At 44.8% G+C, this 10,865-nt stretch overlaps 1 non-coding gene across 1 annotated transcript; it reads left to right on the top strand.

Moving 5' to 3' along the window:
* Positions 1–4,832: 4,832 nt before the first annotated feature.
* On the top strand, positions 4,833–4,905 carry TRNAG-CCC (transfer RNA glycine (anticodon CCC)). The gene has a single exon. It is a non-coding gene; the product is annotated as a tRNA-Gly (tRNA).
* The last annotated feature ends 5,960 nt before the right edge of the window (positions 4,906–10,865 follow it).

Genomic DNA, 10,865 nt, shown 5'->3' with positions numbered 1-10,865 from the left:
GGGCAGGAAGAAGGAGGGAAGAAAAAGAATCAGTGAATCTAGATTCTTGGTTGAATGGAGGCCTTGGGGCATTCCTAGTGTCAAAGACAAAACAGAGCTGGGGAAAATGAGGAGCTGCCCTGGCGCGTTGCATTTAAAATTTGAAGAACCATGTTGGTGTTGTTCAGTTGCTAAGTCGTGTCTGACTCTTTGCAACCCCACGGACTGTAGCCCACCAGGTTCCTCTGTTCATGGATTCTCCAGGCAAGAATACTGGAGTGAGTTGCCATTTCCTTCTCCAGGGGAATCTTCTCAATCCAGGGATCTAACCTGAGTCTCCTGCATTGGCAGGTGGAATCTTCACCACTGAACGACCAGGGGAACCCTGAAAAACCAGAGCTGGGCCTAAAGAACAATCTGGAAATGAGCATAGCAAGCTCTTCAAACAACTTTTGTTAAAATTCAACTGTCCCTGGGCCAGTCCTGGCTCAGGCCACAGATGGGCCATCAATCAGCACTTCACTCTGCCCCCAGGATCCCTGAAAACGTGCATATTCCCTGGTTGACACAGGCTCAGTTTTCCTAAAATGAAAATGTCCAAGTCACATTAAGCCTGTAGAAAAAGAAAGGAAAAAGCAAAAGGACTCAGGCGTAGGACTGAGATCACTGCGGGAAACACTGATCTCAAGACGATTTGATTTTATTGCCAATGTTCAAGTCCTTAGAGCGCTCCTGAAATGCACAAGATCTCCAGAAGAAAACTTGCAGGAATGGAAGCACTTTTAGTGCCAAAATTGAATCCCCTAGCTATTCTGACTCTTCTTACAGAAAGCTCTCATTCAGAGCACCAAGCTTTGCAGTTGCCACTTGAGCATATAAGACATCAAAGCCTTGCTAAATAGCCCAAGGTCACCCCTTCCTCTTTCCACTAGGGGTTAGAGAGTCAGAGTTCTAAAAGTGAGTCAACATTTTACAACTTTCTTTGGAGATACTGATCTCAAATTATTAGCGGTCCAAACAGCAAAAGAGAAGAGATCCCAGTACGTGCTCAGCTGCTGGTAAGCTGTTTCCAAAATAATTTCAGTAGCCCATTGTCTTCATACTGAATTCCTGATTTCACGTCACTTGGCAGGAGGCAAGTCTCTGCTTCCACAACTGTCCCTTCTGTGTTTCTCAGTTCCTGTTAGTATCAAATCTATCCCCTTAGTCATTTAAGAATCTCATATATTTGTTCAAATCACTTTCATTTTATAGAAATTTGAGTTCAAAGGCCCATGAACCTGTGGTACCAATACCACCTTATGTTAGTTTCTCTATATCTTCAGCAGAGAATCTCGAGAGTTCTAATCATGAGAAGGAATCCCAGCCCTTATTTAGTCAGTTAATTAACAGATGCTGGGACAATGGAAAGGAACTGTTCAAGGGTAAGAGCAAGACTGAAACTCAGCCCGCATTCTACCTCATAAGGGTTAAGTGACTTCCTCTGCTCCTGATCATGTGTGCCTTCTTTTTGTCCATCGTTGAAATCACTCTTTAGTGTCTCCTCCACAATCTAACATCTCATGGACCGCAGTGACCTAGACATTCTCCAAGGACTTTCAGACACTGGCCTGGAGTAACCCAGAGCTCCCTCGAGGAAAGGGAACTGGGCTTCAAGGACCATCCTGGCCTTGCCTTTAATCAAACCAGATGACACAAATTCCACCGGTCTTGCCCTCATCCTTGTAATCATCTTGGGAGTTTTCCCAGACTGTTGGGCAGAAATATTCCATCAGAGTTCAGTGTCAGAGCTTTGTTTAAAATACCGTCTGGGTTCCTCCTGAAGTTTCTAGGCAGAAGGAGGATTAGGCACGTGGGAATGTGGTCTGATGGAAGAGTTGCTAGTAGCAAGAGGGTTAATAAGAGACTTTCTGTTACTTGCTGTCTCCCCTTTATCACCATCACTAAGATAATTCTGTCAACTTTTCTGTAACATTCTGTCTCTTTTCAGTAACTCATAGTCACAGAAATTATAAAGATGGGAGAGATGGCAAGAGTGCATTTGCCTAATATGCACCCAGTTCTCTTCTCAGCACTGTAACCTGGTTCTTTTTAAGGAAGAAAGCATAGAAGGAAAGGAGAGAAAGAGGAAGAAATGGAAATGTTTAAGTAAAATGTCCAAAGTTGGAGATATTCTAATGTATAACTTTTAAGGGTTAGGAAGATCATAAAACATCACCTCAAAGAAATGTCTCTTGCACATATGTCTCCCCCACCATTTTTCTGGTAGAGGGCTGGGGGTGTGGGGCATAGCCTATGTGTGATGCAGTGCTGCGTGCTAAGTCATTTCAGTTGTATCTGACTCTTCGTGATCCCATGGACTATAGCTCACCAGTTTCCTCTGTCCATGGGATTATCCAGGCAAGAATAGTGGAGTGGGTTGTCATGCCTTTCTCCAGGGATTTTTTCCAACCCAGGGATGGAAACTGAATCTCTTGTCTCCTGCATTGGCAGATGGATTCTTTACAACTAGCACCACCTGGGAAGCCCCTGAGAGATGCCACTGAAGGGAAACAACACCTTCAGACGCTGCCCATTCCATCCACGCTAATACAGTCCAACATTTCACAGCAGCATGACACCGAGGACCCGCTTAGGCTTTCCCACTAGTAGTATAATGCAATCTTCAGGCTGCAGCCTGAGTTCCTTTTATGAAGCACATCACTTCCCCATATTCTAAGGCAAGTACAAGTGACCCTGGTTTGTCTTCAATTATTGCACTGTATTTCTGAATCAACAACTCTGACTTCTTTCTTGATCTTTCTCAACTGAGTTATGCATGATGCTCTCTTTATATTTCTACTCATAACACAATCCCTAGTTCCTTAAAGTATTGGTAGCCACCTCATGGACTTTTTATAAGAACTAAGTTAAAGGACTTACCTGGTAGTCCAGTGGTTAAGACTTCGCTTCCCAATGCAGGAGGTATGGGTTTGATCCCTGGTCTAGAAGCTAAGATCCCACATGCCTCATAACCAAAAAACAAACAAACAAACATAAAGCAGAAGCAATGCTGCAACAAATTCAATAAAGACTTTTAAATGATCCACATCAAAAAAACCCCCACTAAATTAAACATAAGCATAATATCACTATAGTACTGCCCAGTACATAGAAAGACCTTGACCAATATCAGCTATTATGAACATCATTATTCACAGACATTTCTCTTTTTATTCCACTCACATGAGTCTCTTTTGAAGATGGGGAATATGGATGTAAAATTTGACCCTGAAATTAGAAATGCACTGGTACCTAAATGATGCTTTGAGGAGGACGGGCCCTTTCTCCTCCGTGAGGCACTGCATTCAGAAGAACCCTGCTCCTTCCCATGGGGAGGTCATGTGACACACATGGGTCTCACTGGCTTTGGGTTTTTTTTTTTTTTGGTTGTGCTGAGTCTCTGTTGCTATGCTCAGGCTTTTTCTAGTTGCAGTGAGCGGGGGCCACTCTCTAGTTGCAATGCACAGGTTTGTGATTGTGATCATGTTCTTGTTGATGAGCACAGGCTCTAGGCACACGGCCTTCAGTAGTTGTGGCTCTTGGGCTCCAGAGCACAGCTCAGTAGTTGTGGCGGAGGCACTTCGTTGCACCATGGCATGTGAAATCTTCCTGGGTCAGGCATCAAACTAACATGCCCTGCATTGGCAGGGGGATTCTTAACCACTGGACCACCAGGGAAGCCCCTCATTGGCTTCTTATCACAGTGACTACTTTGACACTTGTGACTTTGTCATTGTCCCTAGAACCTGATATATATATTTTGAATTATTTGCCATGAAAATAAACAAAAACCATCTTCACATAGGTTTTATTTATTGGTTCAAGTCCTTCGCTGGTATTTGTTACTCCTTCAATTTAGCATAACCTCAAAGTTGTGAGGTACTGGCTATATCCTTTTTTTTAGGTTCAAAAGGTGTTTGTTGAGGTAAATATGCACGAAGGCATATATAGAAATATTGAATTCGAATGTATCCATCAGTGGCAGGTGATTGATTACATGCTGAGTGCACAGCACTGTTGTGGGAAAACACGACTGATACTTAACAAATATTGATTGATTCCTGCCATGGGCAAGTTATTGGGGGGAGGTTTTCTTATGAGGAAAAGAAATGTAATTGTATAGGGAAAGATGCTTTTTTATTGAAAATAAATATATTTAAGGTGCATAATAACAAGATATTTGCTATAAAGAATCATCTGAGGTATTTCTCCATCAATCACCAACAATGGCAAACATCCCCATCTTAAGTTCACAGCAGATATCAGTAATTGATCATGGCTCAGCCAAGATGAGGGGCTTCCCTGGTGGCTCAGACTGTAAAGAACCTGCCTGCCAATGCAGGAGACACAGGAGACTTAGGTTGGATCCCTGGGTTGGGAAGATCCCTTGGAGAAGGGAATGGCAACCCACTCCAGTATCCTTGCCTGGAGAATTTCATGGACAAAGGAGCCTGGCAGGCTACAGTCTGTGGGGTCGCAAAGAGTCAGACATGACTGAGCAACTAACACTTTCACTTTCACTTTCAGCCAAGATGAAGCCCAGGAATCCTCTTCAACATGGCCAATTTATATCGATCTATCAGAACTCAACTAGTCATTCATGTATTCAACAAATATTTGTCAAGTACCTCCTAGGTGCCAGACATTGTAATGTGTGCTAGGCTACAACAGTGAACAATACAGTATATGGTCCCTGCCCTCCTGCAAGGTCAGTGTGATGAGGCTGGCATTCAATACCAAAGATTTCTCCATTCTTGACTTAGACTACCCACATGCTGTTATATCTTCTCCCTTGAAAAGATAAGACGATTTCCCTGATGGTCCAGAGGTTAAGACTCTGTGCTCCCAACGCAGGGGACCCAGGTTCAATCCCTGGTCAGGGAATGAGATTCTGCATCCCACAAGAGTTGGATGCTGCAACTAAAAGAACCTGTATGCCACAACAAAGACCCGGTGCAGCCAAATAAATAAATAGTCTTGTGTGTGTGTGTGTGTGTGTGTGTGTGTTAAGATATAAGACAAGAGAAGGGAAACAGACACAAATATTCTTCCTCTGTTGATTCAAGGTCCCCAGGACTTGAACTTCAGGGTAAAACAGACTGATGATAAAAGAGTATTCTAGATTATACTGATACACTAGAAAGAGGATGTATTAGTCAAGATCTTTTTGGCTATGCGTTAACATAACATCTGACATAAACTCATTTTAAGCAGTAAAGAAGTTCATTGCCTCACTATGTCAGAGACTGAGCTGTCTCCCAATATCCCTCAGCCATGTAATCCCATGACTGCTTGAGCATCTGGCCACCCAGAATAAAAACTACTTTCCCAGCTTCCCACACACTAAGTTTTAGCCAGCAAGATATAAGCCAAAGTGTTTTTGGCAGCCTCTAAGAATCTTCCCCAAGAGACAGATACTTAGCCTTCTTATGCCTTCCTCCTCCTAGCCTCCTGGAAAATAGATGCCTCTGTCTTAGACCTTAAGGGCAAGGCCCATATCCTGGAGATAGAGGACTGATGACCTGGAAGGACCTGAGCCACTGAGGACTTCAGAGAATGGTGGTTTCCACACCAGCCCTGACCTGCTTTCCTACACTTTTCTGTGACAAAGAAATATCTATCCTGTTTAAGTTATTGTTACTTTAGATCTGCATGACACAGTAAAACTTGACCCTAATGATACACTCCTATAATGGGAAGTCTTGCAGTAGGGTAGGCTTCAGGAATGGTTTGATCTAGTGGTTCTAGCTCTGTTCCTCTGTGATACCCTTGGCCTCTACTCTCCTCCATGATGGAGATTCATCTCAAGCTGGTAATGATATAGGTGCAGTGGTTCTGGACCTCACATAGGCACATAATGAAAATCTAGGGAGGGAGAAGGTAGTTTCTAGAAGTTTTCCCAAAAGAGAGAAAAAGAATATACCAAGAAGTCCCTAACAGACCTCTCCTCTTATGAAAGCTAAAGTGTTAGTCACTCAGTAGTGTCTGACTCTTTGCCACCCCATGGACTGTATCCCACCAGGCTCCTCTGTTTATGGATTCTCCAGGCAAGAATACTGGAATGGGTTGTCATGCCCTCCTCCAGGGGATCTTCCCTACCCAGGGATCGAACTCTGGTCTTCTGCATTGCAGGTAGATTCTTCACCATCTGAGCCACCAGGGAAGGCTCCTCTTGTACTTTGGCCTGAACTGAATCCTGAAAGAATCCCTGGAAATTGGCCAAAGGTTCAGATACACTTAGACCAAATAGAGCCACCTGCCCCCAGAACTGGGGTTGTGCCAAGCTTCTTCCAGGCTGGGTGCAGGAACAGGTGAGAGTGAGCCGAACAAAGCTGAAACTGGGTTAGGACGGAGGAAAAGCAATGTTCTGGCTACTTATGGCTCTAGCAAACCACCCAAAACTTATGTCTAAAACAATCTTGATTAGCAATCTTATTTAGCTTACAAGTCTACAATTTGGGCAGGACTTGGGGCCAGGGAGGACACTTCTCTGCTCCCTGTGACATCATCTAGGGGAGGAGGCTGCTTACAGATCACTACAGGGTCCTCAGCACCTCCCTCTGTCTCCATATAGTCACTGTGTGGTCTCCCTGGCAGGGCAGCTTCCAAGTCACTGGATCTCTTCAGAGCAGCTCCAGACTCTGAAGACACATGTCCCAAGATAGAGATACATGTCCCAAGAAAGGAGATGCTGTGTCCCCTTTTCTAACTTAACCTCACTTTTGTCTCATTCTATTTGCACAAGAAGTCACAAAGGCCCACTCAGGTTCAAGACGAAGGAACATAAATTCCACATCTCGATGGTTCCATGGCTAGACTCTGGAAGACTGTACAAGGCTGGAATGATTGTTGTGACTTATTTTGGAGAATGCAGTCTGCTACAAAGTGAATGGGAATTAGGCCACCAATTACAGCCACCACCAGGAGATCTGTCATACCCTCAGACATACACTTGCTTGCTGTGCAAAGGGATTGTGATTTCAGACAAAGCGGGCAAGCGCCACAGCAGTTCAAATGCAGATTACATTTCTGATGGCAGGATGTGCCAAATAAGCATCGCTAGTAGTGGGCCATGAAGAATGGGAATGGCAGGTAAATAGGAAAATGTGGGCAAGGGGGTTCCAGTGAAAGAGCAGTAAGTCAGTCCTGAGACACAGGAAAGTACAAAAGCCAACATGGACCTACTGTACAGCACAGGGACCCATACTCAGTATTTTGTAATAACCTATAAGAGAAAAGAATCTGAAAAACAATATCTATATCTATCTGTGTGTGTGTGTGTGCACGCATGCATGTGTAAATATGGGCTTCTCAGGTGGCTCAGTGGTAAAGAATCCACCTGCCAAGCTGGAGACACAGGTTTGATCCCTGGGTCAGCAAGATCCCCTGTAGAAGGAAATGTCAATCTACTCCAGTATGCTTGCCTGGGAAATCCCATGGACAGAGGAATCTAGCTGGCTATGGTCCATGTGGTCAAAAAAGAGTCGCACATGATTTAGTGACTAAAGAACAGCAACAAATATGTATGTGTATGTATATATAACTGATTCACTTTGCTGTGCTCCTGAAACACACAACATTGTAAATCAACTTTATTGTTATTATTAAAGTGCACAAGTGAGGAAATTCCAGAATAAGGGATCAGGTAAGTGAACCCAGAGGAACAGGAACCTAAGCAGCCTATCCTTCATGTCTTCTATTTACAAAGATGTATGATAATACTTTCTTAGGGCGCCCCTTTAAAACTGTTGGGAAAATAATTTAAACAAGGAAGTTGAATGACAGGCAGGCAGGCAGACAGAGACACAGCCAGTTGGGTGAGAGAGAAACAGAACACAGACATGGCAGGCGCCCTGTTGGAAGCTGCCAGTTTGCAGGGTTGACCCAAATGGCTGACGACATTCACTGCTGCGGCGTGATGACCTTCATGCCGACTTCCTGTAAATGAAAGGACTGATTTATAAACCACCAGGTGCTCTCAGCCTGTTTCACACAGAAAATGATTCTATTTCTCAGCAACCTAGTTGGGGGAGGTTTAAGGCCAGAGGTGGCCTGCCCTGTCCAGGAGCCCTGGTCACGCTAAGAACTGAGAAGAGCAATAACCCATCATACCAACAAGGTGGTTTAGATTCAGAAAGTGGCCTGGCCTGAGCATGATCTCTGCTACAGCAGTGGGTCTCAGCCCTGGCTGCATATTTGGATCTGCTAGAGAAGTTTCACAAAATTACAGAGGCAAAAGTCTCCCCCAAGACTCCATTTAATTGATCTTGGGTTCCAGTCTTCCCAGGTGATACTAGTGGTAAGAACCCCCTGCCAATGCGAGAGACATAAGAGATGCAAGTTCGATCTCTGGCTAGGGAAAATCCCCTGGAAAAGGGTGTAGCAACCCACTCCAGTATTCTTGACTGGAGAATCCTATGGACAGAGGAGCCTGCTGAGCTACAGTCCATAGGGTCACAAAGACTCGGACATGACTGAAGCGACTTAGCATGCACACCGCCTGCACAATGGGATCTTTCTTATTCTCCCCATGTGATTAAAAATCATTGTTTTACCACTCAAACTCCCCACCACTGACCCTGAGAAAATGGAGTCTGAAAGGCTTAGGTGCTCAGAGTTCATCTTCACCAGTGGAGTCTCTACCTTGTAGAGCTCATGTTCAGTCACTCTGTCATGTCCAACTCTTTGCGATACCATGGACTGTAGCCCTCGGTACTCCTCTGCCCGTGGGATTCTCTAGGCAAGAATACTGGAGTGGGTTGTCATTTCCTCTTCCAGGGGATCTTCCCCACCCAGGGATCTAATCCACATCTTCCGCCTTGGCAGATGGATTCTTTACCTCTGAGTCGCATGGGAAGCCCCTTGTAGTAGTGTTTAAAATTTTTCTACAGGTGAATCAGGAGGGATAATGGTGGTACTTATACATGTATTGTGTGAACCCTCCAACTATATAGAAGCAATTGATGATTTTATTTCCAATCCAGATGTGTGAGACTCCCAGGGGACAACTCTTTGTGGTCTGGCATTTCTAATGGGAAGAGATATCTTTGTTATTAAACACTAAGGAATTTGAGCCTAAAAATCCAGACTTTTCTACAGATTGGCCTCTGCCTATGACAAAACAGCAAAAATATACTGGCCTTTGGCCTACAATTTCCACTGATTCTGCAATGTACTTTTTATTGTTAATTGAAGGGTTGGCAGGATTTAAGCAATCTTCATAGCAGAAGCACATGGGAACATTTCTACCGTGGATAAGACTCTAGTTCACCAGTTCAATCATATCATGAATTAAGAAATACTGTCTAGGGCCACATCAGCCACTAATCAATCATGAATTCTCCATAGTTACTTCAGGGATGTCCAAATCAACCCTGAGGGACTCAGAAACAATGTCTCAGAGCTGTGGGATCAGAGCTGCTACCTGGGTGACTTGGAGACTTAATGGAAACAGGGTATGTAAAAGCATGAGCCTAAATCTCAGCTGAGGAATGAGGCAGGAATCAGGAAGTACATTCAGGAAACTGTGATCACTATGATCCTTGAGCCTGGCTGGACACAGTTTCTAAGTGGATGTTGTCAATTCTTGACTCACCTGGGCCAGCACCAGATAGCTGGCACCAGATAGCCGGCACCAGACATTTTCCATTGCAGACTGTCAGCCCTGCAGTCCTGGGGCAACAAGCTCATGGCAAACCAGATTCAAACATCATCCAGTGGGTGCCCATCTCTTGCAGACATTGATTCTGATATCTGATCCCACGGTTTCACCTTCCCCCTCACAGTTAGGAGTTGGACTCCATGGACATTTCTGCTTGGAGACCTCTTCCACTTTCAGGCAGCCATCCTGCCTTCTCCTCCACCTTGGAATAACCTGTGTCTAGAAAGTGCTGTTCCCCATGGCTTTTGCTATGGCTACCCTCTGCTATATCCACCTGTCCCGGTTCACCCCTCTGGATGTGTTGAGAAAAGTAAAGGTGTTAGTCACTCAATCACATTGGACTCTTTGAGACCCCATGGACTGTAGTCCGCCAGGCTCCTCTGTCCATGGAATTCTCCAATCAACAATACTGAAGTAGGTAGCGATTTCCTTCTCCAGGGCATCTTCCAGACCCAAGGGTTAAACCTGGGTCTCCTGCACTGCAGGCAGATAATCTTTAGGGTCTGGGCCCTGATGTGACTATTATTCCATCCCTAACTTGAGCTGCAGGTCTTGCATTTTTTTGTTTGTGCCTTTGCTTACGTTTTTGGTTTTGCGCCATTGTCGTGATTACCTTTCCGGCTTTTCTTTGTTTCAAATCATGTTGTGCCTGGATCACATGAGCTATCAAAACTTGGGGAATTTGCACTCTCTGCAGTGCCCATGCCTCAAGCAGGAACTGCCCCCAAGCCCACTTGTCCCAGTGAGGAGGCTGTGAACCTCACAGCAAGAGCCAGACATTCAGACTCGCTGAAGCAGAGTTGGCACTCAACAAACTGAAGGGAGCCAGGCCAGGTCAATAGATTCCAAGTGAAAAGCTCCCTCTGGGGGGAAATGGACTAACCACTGACTCATACCCCCTCCTGGCTGAACATCCTGCACAAAGCCCACTTCATTACTCAAACCCCCCATGAACACTTGACTGCTGTCACACCTGCCAGCCCCACACCTGTCTCCTGGTCCCCAGCACGGCTGCAGAACAGTCCTTTCAAACCTCATGCAGTGGCTAGATTATAGATGAAGCCTGGCAGAGTGGGTGATCTCTCCACAACTAGTTCATGAGTCATGATTGTGTGTTTTATATAAAATTAGATCGACAAAACCACAGATTCTCAACATCGTAAGTCACTTATAATCCAGTAAA

The sequence above is a fragment of the Bos mutus genome, chromosome 14 (genome assembly GCF_027580195.1).
Source record: "Bos mutus isolate GX-2022 chromosome 14, NWIPB_WYAK_1.1, whole genome shotgun sequence".
Lineage (NCBI taxonomy): Eukaryota > Metazoa > Chordata > Mammalia > Artiodactyla > Bovidae > Bos > Bos mutus.
Note: the sequence above shows the minus strand (reverse complement) of the source record. Positions and strands in the feature narration are given on the sequence as shown.